The 18,586-nt window shown below is 39.2% G+C and overlaps 1 protein-coding gene across 1 annotated transcript in view; it reads left to right on the top strand.

Annotated features, from left to right (window-relative positions):
* The first annotated feature begins 368 nt into the window (after positions 1-368).
* Positions 369-18,586, top strand: part of tspan9a (tetraspanin 9a) — a 168,318-nt gene continuing 150,100 nt past the window's right edge. Inside the window, exon 1 of the mRNA XM_063480118.1 lies at positions 369-593. The gene's annotated coding sequence lies outside the window, so the exon portion shown is untranslated. The remainder of the gene's footprint in view (positions 594-18,586) is intronic.

The following is an 18,586-nucleotide window of genomic DNA, read 5'->3' as shown; positions in this document are numbered from 1 at the left end:
TAGTACGTTTGTGATTTGGACATACGAACATTGCAAGGACATAGATTCCCGTTTTGGCTCATGAAATATATAACTGTATCAGAAACACCACTTGCTTTTTAATTAATAGGAAAAATACTTACTTTAATGTATTCTCTCTGGTCATCTGTCAAAACTCGCGTTATTATAACTGCCAAACTTTTAGAAATAATCACACCCCTGAGTCACATCTTAATTAATCAAACATGTTTTCTATAGGCGTCCAAGCCTCTGTAACTCATAAAGGTCCGAGTCTCCGACGCTCCAGTCGGAGCCAGTGAGCGAGCCCCTCCTCCTTCCTCAAACTTCATTTCCTCCTCGTCCAACCAGATAGCTCGGTCCTCAATCCATCATATAATATAGCGGGTAAAGACAGCTGTCAGGGAGACACGTCCGATTTTTGGAAAGGGTGCTGTCCCAGACACTTTGTGGCAGGACAGAAGTGGGACTACAAACGCGTCCGGCTGGAAAGTTTGGCCAAAGCTGCTCAGCTGAAGTTGCGTGGCAGTCATTCGCCGTCTGACAGCTTCCAGCTACCCAGCTGCAGAGAAACTTTAGAGTTGGGGATTCACCAGGTAAGAAACTGTTTGTCTACATGCTTTTATTATTGTTATTATTATTTTTAAACGTGTCGGTGTTTAGGCCGCTCTGCGAGCGGTGTTTTCGCCCAGTAAAGCGCCACGCTGCTTTTAGAGCTTTCTACTCTCTCCGCTTGACATTTTTTTGCATCGACATGCTTGAATGCTTTAAAATGAAACCACTACAGTACGACGTGATGTGATAAGTAAGCGAACAGGAGTGCGGCAGCCAATTTGCAGTGACCTTTTTTTAACTACTGTGGGAATATTTTCTTACTATTGCTGGACTGTAAGTTATTATAGTGGGTCTGTAGAGAATTTAGTGGTTTCAGTATCCCAGTGAATTACCTTTAATGACTGTATTATTCCCATGAATGCTATTTTATGACCGTGTTCATTTCTGGCAGGGACTTGGCAAGATTTCAATGTGACACTGTGTCATGTTTGATCACTTCAACTTTTCATCCTCCTGCTCTGCTCTCTCTCTCTATATATGTATTAGCCTCTGTCCATTTTAAAGGCTTTTTAAATTTAAGTAAATTTCCCTGTCTTTGGTTTAAGTGAAGCATTTTGCTGCCTCTTTGGTTATATTATAAGTCGATCGTGTAAGTCTGAAGGAATTTGAAGAATCAAAAGCATATATTCTGGGTCCTTTGCAACAGCTGAATGGGAGGCTGCTGTGATACAGCATACTTCCATTCAACAATAGGCTCATCATTGGAGTTCCTCACTGATTGTCCCTTCTGTTCACCATTGTACACAGGGCGTGTTTAGTAACAGACATTCTGATGAGCCTAATAAGTATCACCCCATCTTTGTTGCCTAAGGAAGCTGCAGATCTCATTTTAGATCTGATCACAGTGAAGTGTCTGAAGCTTTATTTCCATCCACATGTTTCCATGTGGGCAATGAGTGTTTTGTCTGTGTCCTGTGAAGCAGTGTCATGACTGAAAATAAGGATGTGAATGATGTTTTTGTGTATCCCATTCGCAGATATATAATTTAGTGTAGGCCTGGCTATGGGTAGAGTACCTAAGCATGAAATAATGATTATTTGTTGTATTCCGAGCCTTGAAATGGCTGTTTTTCCTGCCTGTCTTTAAGGTCACCCTCCATTAAAGCCAACTTTTATCTGACTGGCCACAAACAAAAAACTTCAACACCCTTTGGGTTCCCCTGGCCAGAGCTGTGTGCCTGAGATGACCGTATGAAGGATTTTACTGGCATTACTTAGAGCTTAGGGTATAAACAAACAAACAAAAGAAACCTCATACAGCTGGGTGTTTAGATCAGTCTGAAGCCTGACCCTTTGACTCACAGGGAATATTTGCACTTACACTGACCTCATCACCTGAAACTGCCTCCATGTGTATTATAAGCATCAGTTCATTACCATGTAAGAGTATATAAATGACATAAGTAATGACAAGAATACTGGGTCTAGTTAAATTCTCTGCAAAAAGTTTTGGATCGCATGCTTTCCTTAAAATCAAATATTTTTCCCTTTCCACAGAAAAATGTTAAATTCACAGTAGGCACATTGTTAAAGAAACCTACCACCAAAGTTTAGACACAGAAGGGGTCAAAGGTCAAAAGGAGCTGTGTCAAAACAGCAGTGCCTTTCCCCCCCTTTTTTTCTATTTTAATCTCATGTTTCCAAACATGGATGGCACACCATATCTATTCCTGTGTATGAGAGGGGAGTGAGAGGTCTCCGTCTGACCTCAAATTCCTCCTCCTCTCATGGTGTGAGGTCAGTGCCCCACCACTGACCTGCTGCTGGGAAGTAACATTTCCATTTTGTTCTGAATTTTCATTTTTGTGGTGGATTATTTTCAGCAGCTCTGGAGGGTACTTTTTCTCTGTGGCTGTTCTTTAACCAAAGAAATCTACCATCAGAACAGAAATGGCCTGCCTTGGAGTAGATATAATAAAATTAATGGAAGAATTCATCATAAGTACTTGACATATCCATGAGCAAGCAAAATAAATAAATAAATAAATAAATATAATCTTTGCGCACTCAGCTGCCACAGATACAGTAAGGTTGCTGGCAATAGCTAACTTTCTCTAAGGCTACTGTATTTTAATTCAGTAACAGTTATGACCATTGTGAAGAGGTTTTCCCCTGGGGCACACTGGCTGATTCTCTGTGGTGACAAACAAAAGCTGCAATGTGAGCCTCTCAACCATGTTTACTTCCTCAGCTTTCGCTGTCCCACGCAGCCAAAGCAGAGTTCGTTTCTCTGTTCTGTCCCTTCGTGAACGTTCCTATTCACTGGGACGAGTAGGCACGACCGTCCGTGCTGGGCAGATTTCATTCTGCTAGGACTCACAATGGGTGAGCTGTGCTGCTATGTCAACATTTAGCTCTCTCTTGTATCCCCCCTTTTTTTCTGCTACTTTAATCACATCCCTCCAGGCCAATCAGCAACAGGAAGAGCACAGCGGCCTTTGTCTTTGTGAGAGATAACTGGTTCCTTGCTGCTGTGCACCATGTGCAATGACTCACTCTGACTTTGCAAGTTGCGTCAGGGAAGCCTGCGCTATGTTCTTTATTTTAGACTTTTATATTTATGGCCTACTCAAGGCGTGCATTTATGAGATGCAGATCAGATATCTAAGTCTCAGCTGCATGTACATAGCCAGCAGCACAGTCTATGCCTATATTTTGACTTTGCAGTCTCCTTTTATTTCCAAGTCAGAATCCTGTCTGCTCAGAGTGAAGGTGAAACAGATTTGTCTCACCAAAACTTTGTGCCTGAACTCGTGTGATCAGCACTACAGTACATCGTGTTTCATATTAATTTTCTGTGGGAGAACATTGTTTCCAAATGTGTACAGTGGGGAGCTCTTTTACTGTGCCCATCATTGCCAAACCGTCTCACTATGGAAGAAAAGATCGATAACAATGTAAAAAAGACTAAAGGTGCTACTGACAACACAATCAGACCACCTTGCTTAGTTTGTGCTTTATTTTGTATAACTGTTGAATTTCAGTACCCTTAACTCAGTCTATGCCTGTCTGCTCTGCAGTTTTGTTGAAGTTCGGAGTGGAATTTGAAACAACAGACTTGTTGTCTTTAGCTTGGAGGACTTCCTTTCCTGGTGGCCTGTTTAGCTGTAGCCTCCATTGTTTGCCTTTGTCTGTGTTGATGGGCGGATATGTGGGAACCTTTTTCATCTGATCTCTAGGACACAGGCTGTCTATAATGGTTGCTATCTAAAATGACTTCCCCACAGTAACCTGTAAACACTTTTTATTAAAATATTATTTGCAAGCTATCAAATAGTTAAATTTCCTTTTTAAGCTTTTCCTCATGCAACTAAATAAATAGCAGAAAATAATAACAAACAAATTTTGGTACTGCTTAGACACTGATATCATATTACATATTATGTTTGTACTTTTTTTGCCATTTTTTTTATTGGTGTACTGAAGATATCGTGTGGCTTCATGATTTTTTTAAAGTCAAGAGGAGAAAACCAGAATCCATCTGGTTGGTTGCACATAAAAACATTTTTGTCACATTGAAACACTTAAATTCTTGTAGTTATAGACCATATATTTTATAATGGGATTCTCTTATCACATTCCATAAGGGAATCACACTACTGCAGTTACAGTATATGTCTATGTTTGATGTGATGCTGTTGATTTTATTCGTCATTAGCTGCTTTAGAGTTTAGGCTGTTTTGACCGTGATGTGTGAGTGAGAGCTCCACGGGTTACAAGGAGTACTTTGATCATTATCTATCTCAGCTTTAAACATTTCAGTAGTTGAAGTGAAGTGAATAAAATATGGCAGTTAATTCAATCTAAGTGATGTTCTGCTTTATTAAACTGGACAGGAGTACAGAAGTCTCTACTGTTACAATATTACATTGAATTGGCTTTAGGGCTGCACAGTGATACAGTGGTTAGCACTGTTATCTTCCATCGAGAGGCTTCTGGATTTCAACCTGCAGATTAACCAGGGCTCTTCTTTGTGGAGTTTGCATGCTCTCCCTTTGCCCGAATGGGTGCTTTGGTTCTGACTAAGCTCTACCATGATGTACCTGCTTTTCAGTCAGCTGGGTATAGATTCTCTTTTGCATCAAACTAAGTGTGCAAGACCAGGTACATTAGGATGATTTGAGTGGTAATTCTGTTGCTATGTGCACTCGCACAGTTGTGAAAACGTTGTTTTTGAAAGGTTACACTAGAAGCCGTCATCAGCTATTCTCTTTTAAATCAGCCTCTCTGGGGCTCTTTCAAAACAGCGTTCCCCCAGTAAACAGATTCTTTGAGATGAAAATATAGTAGGTTTCTCTGAAGAGGTGACGAGGCAAATATTTCGTATCATAGCAAACTTTTTTTTTATTTATAGTTAAGTTAAAGTAGTGAGATCAGTTCCTGAACTGTGTATCCTAATGAACTTTGACTGGATTGTGTAAATTACTGTGTGAGTTGTGGTGTCTAGTGTGCTTTTGGATGGTTAGCAGTATGACTGTTCTGCATTCTGTGGTAGGTAAAAATGAGAGACATTTGTCTATATACTTTTCTGTCTTTGTAAAGTTTTTTTTGTGTAATTGAGTACTACGTGTTATGACAGAAAAAAATAACATGTTCCACTATAACCATCAAATTAAATTCTGTCTGTGGGTGGCTTATCACCCACAGACAGCTACAGTAGCAAGTGTTTTATCAAACCAGTAATCTTTGACATCAAAGTTCCCTACATGCCCCTTTACACCACAGTATTTACTGCACGGTTCCCCTCAATACATCCACCTATTTTATTAGCTGCTTAACCAACTAAGGATAGTGTGTGTGTGTGTGTGTGTGTGTGTGTGTGTGTGTGTGTGTGTGTGTGTGTGTGTGTGTGTGTGTGTGTGTGTGTGTGTGTGTGTGTGTGTGTGTGTGCGCAGCTGGTCTCTGTATTATTGTGAGCTCTTTACCTTACAATATAAAGCAGAGAGGTGGTGTACATACTGGACAAGTCACTAGACTAACACAGGGCTACAGTTTGTCTAGAGAATGCAAAACTTCAAAGGCCTTAAGGTGAATTAAGCAAAATATAAATAATTTGTTAAATAATTTGATAGAAACATCCCATTTTACAATCAGCCCAGCCACAAATCACGAACCTTTCCATCAGAGAGCACAAGAGTAAATATTCAAACCAGCACTTGTTGCTAACGTACATTTGTCATATTTAATATACTATACACGTAGCATGACATCTTATGTGGACTGTAATACATAGTAAAGGAAATTTAGATTACTCAGTTGGAGAAGCACTCTGAGTTGAATCATTCTTAATATTATTTAAGAGAAAAAGGAAACATTTCCTGTTCTGTTACCTGTATTGGCATAACTTCGGGGGATCGTCTCCTCTGCTGTTCTAAATGCTCGTTGTTATAATCATTAAGATCCCGAAAGAGTAATTTATTACCAGCTTTGAAGCTGTACACAAGAGGGCTTCACTGACAAGGCAGAAGAAGCTCTCATGCTTGATGCCAGTGTGCTAATTAAAAACAACTTTATGAGCAACTACAGAGCCTCATGCAACTTGGATTGAGACCTCACTACAGCCACTGAATGCTTTAAACATGAGTCTCCTTCCCTTCTTCCCTTAGAGACTTTCTTGTGGTGACATATTGTTTTGAACTCTATTATATTTCACCTCCCTGTGCAGATCACCTCCCTATAGGGAAGAGGTGAACGATAAGTGAGTTTATTACTAAATATATGGGGAATGCATTATACTTATAAGTCTCGTCCTGTTCCTCTGTGATGCATGTGTGAGTTATTTGTGGAAGATGATTAATCAAATTGGCTCCATTCACCGGTTCATTGTGGAAGAATGCAATCCCATAGAAAATCCCTCCAAAACATTTACATATAAATGCTTTTAAATACAGTCACATGTCAGCTGTTTAAAACCAAAGATACCATTATATGGAAACCATTACCAAACCTTTTCTGTAGAAGAACCTTAATCAGAGACATGATGTTTATTAAAATGAGTAAACCACAATTCTGCAGTCATGCAATAAAGCTCAATTAATGCTCCAACTCATAGTAGGCTGCTTAAATATGCTTTTGATGTAAAATCCAAATAAGCAAGGAGACACCTAAGAAAATCCAGTACATGGTTAAAATTCCAGCTTGTGGTCAGACTTGCTCCTCTGTATTAACTTGCCAAACTGTGGCTACTGAGAGAAAAAAACATTTGTCTTTGCTGCCAAAAACTCTTTTAATGATAGATTAAAAGATCCCAGAGGGACATAAAATGTGTGGATGTACTGTAGGCCTATTTCAGTTGGTGTAGCATGTGGATCTGAACAGCGTTTTCACTTTAGACTAAGCTTATAAGCTTCTGTCCAGAAGCAGACTAATCTACTAATCACAGAAATGGTGGTACTCATGTAAATGCTGTATAAGAAAGTGCACAGACCGTGCATCCAGTTTATTCCTCCAGCAAATGCACAGTTTGTGCACATTTACTGTGGAGTCACAGATTTTGAGCTGCATGCAGGACATACACATTGGCAGACCACATGCATCTTATTGGCTTGGGTGGATAAAAACACTTGTACAGCACATATACTATACATTAGTGCTGTTGTTTGATTTGTGCCTCTTCTTCATCCCACTTGCTCTGTTAGAAAGGTCATGATAAAACTATTTTGTGTGATTATGAAATGATAGTAAGAATGAAATAGCCAACTGGAGACCAACATAGAGTGAAAGTTCTTTATGTTCATTTGTCAAATGATTGCAATCAGTCCTTGAACAAAATATAAAATTATATATTTCTCCCATTCTGGGTCATCTTCTCTTGTACCTCTTGGTACTTTCCTTTACTTAATACTTGCAGTTGTATGTAGATCGAAACTTCAGTGGGCTGGGTCTCTGATTACGACCCACGGGCGAAGGAGCAATTTTCATTTGAAGAGTGACCTGTTTTCAACCCCTAACATCAGAAGTCAGGCCAGAAGCATGCATATCATTTTAAATGTTGCTGTTGTTGTTGAAGGGTCATGATTTTGACACGGTGAAGGAGCTCCAGCACAGAGTGATCTAAAGATAGCACAATTGCTGGAGGCAGCCTAGTCGTGTGTGTGTGTGAGGAGAGAAAAGGAGAGAACAGCGTAATTTAAAAATTTTTTTTAATGTATTTATTTATTTGTGTATTTTTGTGTTTTTTGTTTTGTTTTTTTTTTTACTTCTGGAGTTCTGGAACTATGCAATCATGAGCTTGTGTGCCTGAGTAGAATAGTATTAACAATATATCGTTTTAGGTCATTACCAATATATTGGTATCTGCATTTAAAAATAAACAAAAATATGTTGTAGGGCTGTGCGATATGACCAAAATCTCATTTCCCGATATAAGAATTCTATCGTCCCGATAACGATATAAATCACAAATTCTGTGAATCTCGGGCAGCTCGACTTGCGGGAAGTGTTTCCAGCTGCGCGTCATGTAGCTGGAGTCGAGTATTTTAACAGATGCATGAAACTATACATTTTTAGACCTAAGTTGTAACGGCCGCCGTTTTCTTTGTGAGTATTTATTACACGGCGTGCTGCGGGGAAAAGCCTGTTCTAACGTTTGAGCCTAAGGTTTATTTTTTTAGCACCTAGCGGCTCTTGTTTTGTTTCTCATCCGTAATAATCTGCTCTTTCACGTGATTCAGTTTATTTTGAAAAGTCTCAACAGGATCTTGAGCTTTATTGTGAAAGGTTTATGTGGAACATAAACAAGCGGACACGCGATGGTGTTACCGTCGTTGTTGCTAACCGCAACGCATAAAAACAGGCGCTTGTCCATCCGTAGTGTGGTTATATTAAATATAAGAGAAAGAGAGAACTTTAAGAAATTAATATAGCCACTACAGTGACCATCAAAACAATGAAAAAATATTGCCGTAAACAGTTTATTTTGCGACACCACGAAACAAACGATAGCATAAAATGAAACGATAGACGTTTTTATATCGTCGTCCGATATATATCGTTATATCGAACAGCCCTAATATGTTGTGTGTTGACTTTGTCAACACATGACTGACTTTCATGTCTTTGGAATACCTCAAACACGATGACCGGCTCATTGGATTTGACTTTTTCAGAGTGTAAATGATTCATCCACACATTGTACCAATATTTTAAAACTCACAACTTTTTTATTTTTTTTATTTTAGGACTCACAACTACACATGACAAATGTTTGGTAAATTTTCTCTGTGTTTTGTGTGCCTGGGGACAAAAAATCTGCACATTTTGTATCAGATGTATTAGATTTTTAAATGATCAAATATTAGTACCAATATTGCTATAGTAGGTTTCTCTGAAGAGGTGACGTGGCAAATATATTATATCGTAGCAAACTTTTTTTTTGACAATAATTAAGTTAAAGTAGTGAGATCAATTCCTGAACTGTGTATCCTAATGAACTTTGACTGGATTGTGTAAATTACTGTGTGAGTTGTGGTGTCTAGTAAGTTTTCGGATGGTTAGCGGTATGACTGTTCTGCATTCTGTGGTAGGTAAAAATGAGAGACATTTGTCTATATACTTTTCTGTCTTTGTAAAGTTTTTTTTGTGTAATTGAGTGCTACGTGTTATGACAGAAAAAATAACATGTTCCACTATAACCATCAAATTAAAGGTTTTCAAAGCAGACAAACTGTGGGTCTTTGCAGTGATTGGCTTACACCGTAATACTGTAATAGAAAGGTGCAATAAATAATTTCACCCTTGCAGATTAACATATGTAATTGTCATTTTAATGATCTGAATACACTGAACATTTGGCTGTTTATTTTAAAACAAAATATCTAAACACCCAAATCCCACACAATGTTTTCTGCATTATAATAGAGAAAAGGCTAAGCTAATTAGAAAGAGTTGCCTTTTAAAAGAAGCAGGTTTTTTTTCCATGTAATTAAGTGTAAAGTAACTTGTTTCACACCTCCAATGAGCCATACTATCATTTCTGAAATGAACATTTAATAAACCTTTTTGTATTTATTTGCATCAGTCAGCTCTTAACCCTGTACCTGAAGCATGGGCACTATAGAAACACCTGAAATGACGATAAGTTTTTAGTTTTGTTTTTTTTCTCCTGCTGCTGTTCTGCACTTGTAGTTTTTTTTTAACATGCTGTATTGCTGATTTCTGAAAGTTCAAAATAAAAATATGGATATCTCAGTTTCTTTTATTTGAAAGAAAAAGCAGTGATCCGTTTTGATTGAGGGCAATGAACCTGTTCTTGTGTTGAATAGCTGACGCTTTCTCCACATTCTTGTAGCTGAATGAGATTCTTCAGCCAAGCATGCAGTGAAACATATACAAAGCCAGATATATCACAGCAAATCACACTTCTAATGCTCAACCCAGACAAGCTATCAGGGTGTTGTCGTGTTGAAGAGAATGACCATGATTTTTGCGATTACAGAGCTAAAATTGTCAACCCAGTAAATTCTGCTCGAGGTTTTTACTCAGTTATGCTTAGGTTTTTGTTTTCCAAACTGTGGGCAAACAAGCTATGTCTTATTAAAACAAGCTTACAGTGCCTGGGTTAAATCTCCACTAACCAAATGCTTACTGTTGGTGACTGCATACTGTTGAGAAAACGACTCAAAATATTAGAAAAAGTACATTTAGTACACAAAGTACAGAAAAGTGTTCCTACGTTGTTTCTTTGTATGAGTTTTCTGCTTTGAATAAGTAGTGGTGATTATTTCGATGTATATAATTGAGATTCTGTGTGATACACCAACACACTGTGACATATAATTGTGAAGTGGAAGGAAAATGATGCATGATGTGCATTTGTATTTAGCCCCCCTGAGTCAATACTTTGTCGAATCAATTTTCGCTGCAGTTACAGTCAGATTAGCTGGAGAGCGTCGTGGAATAGCAATTTTCAAGTCATGCTAATAGGATTTAGGACAGGACGTGTCTGGACCTTGACTGGGTCATTTAAACATACGGCAAAATGCTCAATTTTGGTTTCATCTGACCAGAGCTTGCTGTGTCCCCTACATGGCTTGTGGCAAACTGCAAACAGGATTTCTTATAGCTTCTAGTTAGATTTGTGAAATGCTAATGTTTGTCCTGAGGACAGATTCTCCAGCCTGAGATTTGGATTTCTGCAGCTCCTCCAGGGTTACCATGGGCTTCTTGGCTGCTGCTCTGTGTAGGTGGATGGCACTGTCTTGGTAGGTTTGCAGTTGTGTTATACTCTTTCCATTTTTCAATGTTAGCTTGAACAATGCTCCGTGAGATGTCCAAAGCTTAGGATATGATATTTCTATAACCTACCCTTTAACTCTGAATCTGCTTTCAAAATCTGAAGTAAGATCCGGTTACAAAGTTGACATCCTGAAAAGTGAGGTACTTGGATACTTCATGCCACACTGTTGTGGTTGTGTCCAAAGCTGCATAAATTTTAGAAATCCATTTTTAAACTTGTTCTAATATGTGGACAAACATCCATCCATCCATCCATCGAGGATTTTTTTTTAAACCTGAATGTAAACTGGTTTGCTTTAAATCGCTGAACTGGTTTGCAGAGTGCACAGGAGGGTTTTGTTCTTGTAGTTCTGGGCTACAAACATCTTGGCATTTGCTGAAGAGGGGCAGTCTGATTGACCCATGAACCTCTTCTCTCCTTGCTTTGCCTTCTGAAGGATGGAAACAGCACACAAGGGTGGTAACAAGGAACCTCTCTGCCCCTGGCCTGAGCCTGTTTGACACATGCATTCAAATATTTTGAGAGCTCCTGTTTAACATGCAAATTATCTGGACTCCAAGCAGGAACTCTGAACAGACTGGAAAATCAGTTTTCAGGTTCAGGACTTGCTGTACAAATGAGACTATAGTAAACTGTGTGAATATGCCCATTGTGGATGTGATGACATGTGATGGAGCATAGGTAGACATCCTTTGAAAGTCTATAATCCTTTTCAGAGAGAAGACAGTGTTATAGCAACAACTCATGTACGGTGGCCCAAACCCCTGTGCCCAGACTGTGTGCAAGTTCTTGGCAGTGTTCTTCATTTAGACAACATGGCCAGGATTGATGTGTTTTTAAAAGACCACACTGAGCTCACTGACTGCTGTGGATGTGCTGCTGGTCCCACAGTGTGAGCTGTGATCTGCTTGTGCCGTCTGGCTTGTGTTAAATTTATGCAGCACTGCAGAGGGAATTTGTATACTGTAACTTTAACGTCTTTATTATTCCACCTTATTTCGTTTTATCCCGTGGTTATGTTATTATAAACGGCCCAATATAACACTTAAAAAATTCACACTGTTTCTGGACTCTGGACTGAATTTCTCATAAATGTGAAATTGTTTCTATGGCAGTCTGATCTGTCTAATTGTATGTCAGAAGTATTAGATTCCCATTATGAAGCCTAAAAGGAGACACAATAAGAATTGAATTAGCTTGACTATCCCATTGCTCATAATACTGGTACTCACAGTATGTTCAAAGTAGAGCTGGGCGATATGACCCAAAATTCATATCTCGATATTTTTTAGCTGGATGGCGATATACGATATATATCTCGATATTTTTTTTAAAGCCATAAAATAAGAACAAAAAGAGAGTTCTTAGTCAAAGCTGTGTCCCACATGTCACACAGGCACTTTTATTAACATACAGCGTAGATGTACATGAAGAAATTACTCAAAAATAAATTATCAGCATTTATTAAATAATAATGCTCCATAAATAAAAGAAACACAATGTTGTTTTTGTGCACAACAAAAAGCTCACAATTGTGCAGTCAAAATGTAAACTAACAGACGATGAGCATAATAACATAGACAGATTTCACAGCTGCTCTATTCCCAACTTCTACTGCGTGACTGACAGCCTTGAGTTTGAAATCCTCTTTGTAACCGTGTCTCTTAACAGGTGCCATTTATGGTCCTTATACACACACAATACGGTAATATTACGTTGAAGCACAGTACGTATCACTCCGCGAGGCTCCACTACGGTAGCCGTAATGCTCCGACAATCCATCAAGCGGCGCGGCTCCGTAGCTTACCAAAGTCGTACTAAAACATTTTTTGACAGATTGCTGAGCGCCCTGTACCACATAAAAACGGTTCGCGGTCAGTAAGCACAACCAGAATTCATACATAAGGTGCACTGTCGATTTTTGAGAAAATGAAAGGATTTTAGGTCATGCAGCGCGGTTAGCTCGTTAGCGCGGTTAGCTCGCTAACACGTTGACGCCGTCCAGCCCCACCACGGGGCGATCCGCGGTAACTCGTTAACGGAGATTTGCCGTGTTCATCTTGTCGTTGCCTGCAGGTGAAGCTATGGGGGAGGGGGAGTTGTGTTCAGTGAAGGAGAGGCGAGGCCGAGTAACGCAGCGTAGAGACAAAAATGGACGAAAGAGAGGCAAACTTGCGGCTCCATAAGTATAATTATAACGTAACATACACTATATCAATATAAAGGATATTGTCACATCTTATATCTCGTATGAAAATATATCGATATTTTTAAAAAACTCGATATATCGCCCAGCTCTACTTCAAAGCCCACATTGATCCTTTCCAAGAAGCTCATACAGACAAAAGTTTTTCCTCAGTGTTCAAAGGCAAATTCTTTCTTGGCAAAGCAACTTGTTTTGTGTGACAGCTGAAATATTTTTATGACTACTTCTCAGTGGGAGTACCTCTCACATTAAGTACATTGTGTTTCCAGATGTTTTCACAAACCTTTTTTTCACAATTGTGCTGCAATTACTCCTACAAACAATCAAAGGACAGAACGTTTGTCATGAAAGACTCAGTACTCTGCTAAATTTCATCCGATAGTTGCAAAATACTTTCTTTGTCATACCCAGTTTCCACTGCTGGCTGTGGCTTCTTCTGAGGATGGGGTTTGCAGAGTCACTATTAGCAACACAGTCTCGTGTTTCTGATTCAGAAGTTGTGGCTGAGGCTCTCTCCTGTGTAATCAGAGTTCTGTAGCAATTCCTTAAAGAATGCTTCATTGAGATGCTCTTGACTCAGAGTAACTGTTCATGTCCTGCTATTAATAGCAGTACTCATTTCTTTGTGCATAGATGTTCCTAGTTACTGCCACTGTGATGCAAGTGCTGTCGTTTGGCTGGCTCATATGCTCAGTGTATTTATTAACATGTGATTTATAAGCCTGTGTGTTACCTTGTCATTATGTAAAAAAATAAAGCAGTTGTCAGTTCCAGTCAATGGGGTTGACTTAATATTTGTCGTCCATCTCTTATCAATCTTTCAAAAGCTGCACATTATTAAAACAATTAACCTTTGAACCACATTTTCAGCATAAGGCGGAAAGAAATTACAGCAAATTCAGATTATTTTTTTTCCTTTTTATTGTTGGCCGTATATTTAGGGGGGCATGTACCTATGATTACTGTTGTGCTTCTTATATACTCTATTTGTCAAATTTTGGTCTGAAAATGTTTTTCAAAATAAGATACAACAGCTGTTAATTGTCTTCGCAAAAGAACGTTTGAGGTTGAAAGCTTTATCTAAATATACAGTAATTATAAGAACTTAATTAATAGTCTAGTTATCCCAAATACTGGCAAATTACTGTGTTATAGCCACCAAAACATGAAACATTACTCAAAGATTTCACAGTAAAAGCAATACTATATCACATGCAAAATAGCTTGTGATAGTTTGTGAAAAATTTAAAGTAAGTAGTACAGAGGGAGGTCAGGATCCTTTAATTATATACATATATATCAGTAAACATCACAAAGACAAAACTGAGCACCGCCTGTACTAACTACTCCCACTGCTATTCTGCATTAGTTTAAAACCCCTAAAGAATGGAGTAATTATAAGTAATCATAAGTCACCTACTGACGATCAAGCTGTGCGCCAGAAGTGGCTGAGACATCAACTTATTGATCCACCTCACAAGGATCTCATTCAAATGTCATTTGGGCTGGATAAGTGTGGCTAAACGGTGGCCGAGAGAGAGAAGGTGATAAGTACTAAAGAGGTGGAGAGGTTTGAATGCTGGATAAATAATAGTTGTATATGGAGATCCCACAGGCCAATGAGAACCATGGTGAAGAGGGCAGTCATAGTTAAATACCTACAGATAGGTGCTGAAAAGCTAGTTCAATGGTCAGAATATGTCCTACCAATCATCAGAGACCCATCTGGGGTATCCATTTCTTCGTGGCCCACAGTACGAAATGGATGCCTCTGAATGTCAGTACACAAAAACCTCTCACAGTGCGTGGAGTCCTCCACCTGAAGTCCCCCTTATGTGGGACTTCAAGTTCTAGATAGAAAAGCAGCTAAGCAACCAGGCATAGCGGTAGTTGACAAGGAGCAGAAGTTCTTAGATGTGATAGATGTAGCAATACCAGCAGACAGCAACATCAGAAAGAAGGGAGTGTCAAGTGTTGAAGGGGCAACTGGAGCAGATGTGGAAGGTAAACTCCAAAGTGGTCCCAGTGGTAACAGGAGCATTCCAGCAAATTGAAGGGGAGGCCCCAGCAGAATCCAAGCACAAGATCAGAGGTTTCTGTCCAGAGGAGCGCAGACCTAGGAACAGCCTCCCAGGCCTCTGGTAGAGGACCTGAGCTTGAGGACCTTACACCTCCCCCACTCCAGTGAGAGGGAAAATAAGCATCCACAACTATATGCTTTTGCTTGTTTAGATTTTTCTACAGTACCGACTTTGTTGGGCGTATCTGGGCGTATTTGGAATGATTGTGTATAAGAACGCCTTCTTTTCAAGTCATATTTTGTTTAAAATGCCATTTTTACACAGTCCCTCTCTCTCTGCATGTTGAACTACTGCTATGAAAAGTCAGCTCCTGTAGGCTACATATCTGCTTGTACACGTGAGGCAGAAGGTTTATACGGTGAAATGTTCAGGGGATGAACTACATCACTGTAATGTCAGCTTTACCTTTGGAAGAATGGAAAGTGCTATTGCTTTAAGGCTGGTGGGTCCATTGTTTCTTGCAGAGGTCATGAGTAGCTTAGGGCATCAATTAGGTATTTCCTGTCCAACAGTCCCACCTCCTGTGCCTCCATCCTGTGTTTTTCCCCTTCTCCTGCTCACATAGCTGTATTAGACAAATTCATTATGTAAGAGCGTAAAACCACCACAGGCCCTATGTCCTGAAATGTAAGAGCAGTTGCTTTGGTATGGTTTGTTTCTTGTGGTGGTTGTTGTGCTGGTTATAAGTGACTGATTATATTGTTTTTTGTTCGCTAAAAAGCATGAGCATTCAAAAACAGTGTGCAGGTAGATGTCTCATTCATTAAATCTAGTCCAATGTCAATGAACCCCATTCTGGAATTTGGACCAATCCTGCAGTCAGTTTATTCGATAAAAGGGACTTTTAGTTTATTTTTTTGGTTTTGTTTCCCTGTTATTCCTGTTTTCCTGTAGGCATAAATGTGAAACTTATTTATTTAATTTCAAATTGAGTTGTTTACTCTATAAAATACTGGGAAAATTCTAATCAGTGTCCTAAGACCCACTGTCACATCTGATGTCCTGACAGTTAAATGTTTGATTTTGTCCTACTAGGCAAGAGAATACTGTCAGAAGTAGTGTGAGAAGAAGCCAGTCATCACGCACGAGAAGCTGGAATCAAAATGGAAATGGCTTATGCCTTAGAAATGTAAATTTGAGATAGTCTACTTTGATAGACAGGTATGATAGAAAAATATATAAATGTAAAGTCCCTTTCACTATTCTTCTAGCATAAGTGCTGTGAAATCTTGTTGGCAGCTCGCAGAGCAATATAGAAATCACAAAAATAAACGGTAGATGGGAAAAACCTAAAAAAAGCGACAGGCCTGTGGGATCAGGGGAAGGGAAAATTAGGCAAGATGGGAGAGGCGGCACAAGAACATACAGTGAAAGAAATTCTTGCTTTCTTCATCAGACCTCAAGGGGATGTTTCACAGATCTGCCTACTGTACCCATTTATACTCAGAACTTTTACTGTGCTGTCAAGTAATATAAAATCAGTCCAGCTTCACTGGCATCCATATCAAACTATAAATCTTGAAATATTCAGCATAAAATAATATGATGTAATAATAGCAAGTTTTGACATGACTCACAGTGAACCTTCAATCAGGATGTGTTGTTACTCAGCACAGAAATTGTCGGAGTTCACACACTTTGGTATGAATACCAAGTAAACACAATAGACTACACAAACTTATAGCGTATTTTTCTCTTTTTCATTCCCATGTGTTGAGCTTGCTCCTTCAGATGTACACCTTCTTCTTACTTTAATTCTCATTGTCAGTTATCTAAGATGTTTAAACTTGCAAACAAATGTGACGTTACAACTGAAACTATAAGCATTGCTATGCCTTCTAGATTTGTTTTGTTGGCTTGAGGAGTACTTCACATGTTAGATCGGTTTTGCCCCACAGCCCATAACGATTTAGCTCACAGCTTTGAGACTGGATGGTTTTCTCAGAGGTCTGCTGAGTACTGACTCCAAAAACCAAAGCAGTGGAGCATTTCTTGTTCTTTGATGGAAAAAAGAAGGGAAATGTCAGTCCAGCATTATTAATTATGCCACATATAGTCTTTAAACCACAGTGGAAAATTAAAACTAATGACTTGTTGACTTTCCATTTGGCTCAGGCAAATGGTCGAACAAGGACATACGGTAAATGCCAGAGCTCCAGATAAACATTTGATTTTTTTTTTTTTTTTGGGGGGGGGGTGTATTTTTCAATGCTTTTCCCTTACATTCGGTTTCCTTTTTTCTTCTACCTGTCTACTAGGAATTCGTTTTCTAAATGGCAACAGCAGATATGTTTTTAACCCTGGAGAACCCATGGGGTCAGAGCCAAACCCATTGGTTTTCTAGGGAAACTATGGGGTCAAATTTGACCCCATGGGTTCTCCAGGGTTAATGAAGCATAAATGTGACTAAATTATTGAGGAAACAGTTTCAATAAAACATACTTGGAAAGTTACAGCAGTTTGATACCGGGTGTGCCAGTCATCTATCCTTCCATGTTCATAACTATTTATCAGACAGAGCTGTCAAATTCACACCTACGATCTATTTAGAATAAATAATGAACCTAACGAACATGCGCGGACTGTCAGAAGAAACGTGTAAACTCCACACTGAATGACTCCAGTTGACTGGGAGGTTTGCACTAAGAACACTTACAGTTTAGATTCGGGAGACAGACACTATCTCTACTTTTAAGATTAGGGTTCAAACTTTTCTTTTTGCTAAAGCATATAGTTAGGGCTGGACCAGGTGACCCTGAATCCTCCCTTAGTTATGCTGCAATAGGTGTAGGCTGCTGGGGGATTCCCATGATGCATTGAGTATTTCTTTTTCAGTCACCTTTCCCACTCACTATGTGTTAACAGACCTCTCTGCATTGAATCATACTTGTTATTAATCTCTGTCTCTCTTCCACAGCATGTCTTTATCCTGTCTTCCTTCTCTCACCCCAACCGGTCGCAGCAGATGGCCCCGCCCCTCCCTGAGCCTGGTTCTGCCGGAGGTTTCTTCCTGTTAAAAGGAAGTTTTTCCTTCCCACTGTCGCCAAAGTGCTTGCTCACAGGGGGTCATATGATTGTTGGGTTTTTCTCTGTATGTATTATTGTAGGGTCTACCTTACAGTATAAAGCAGCTTGAGGTGACTGTTGTTGTGATTTGGCGCTGTATAAATAGAATTGAAGGCTGTGGTGCAGTGGGATGCTATGGGAACCTTCTTCTCAAGCAGTTTACTCGTGTGGGTGAAACAAAGTACAGAAGTCTTCTAAATTCTATTCTTACTGAAACAGGGTATTTAGTTAACATTTAACTTTTTCTTTTGCAATCAGACAAAACAAGACAAATGATGAGCTGCAACTTGTAGACGTATTCAGCAAATTAAATTTGCCTTTGGTTTGTCCGTGAAGAGAATTCCACATTAAACCATTGACTTGGGCAGGGCCTGTCACACCAGA

Source organism: Pelmatolapia mariae, linkage group LG7 (assembly GCF_036321145.2).
Source record: "Pelmatolapia mariae isolate MD_Pm_ZW linkage group LG7, Pm_UMD_F_2, whole genome shotgun sequence".
NCBI classification, from domain to species: Eukaryota; Metazoa; Chordata; class Actinopteri; order Cichliformes; family Cichlidae; genus Pelmatolapia; species Pelmatolapia mariae.
This window is presented reverse-complemented; position numbering and strand designations above follow the sequence as displayed.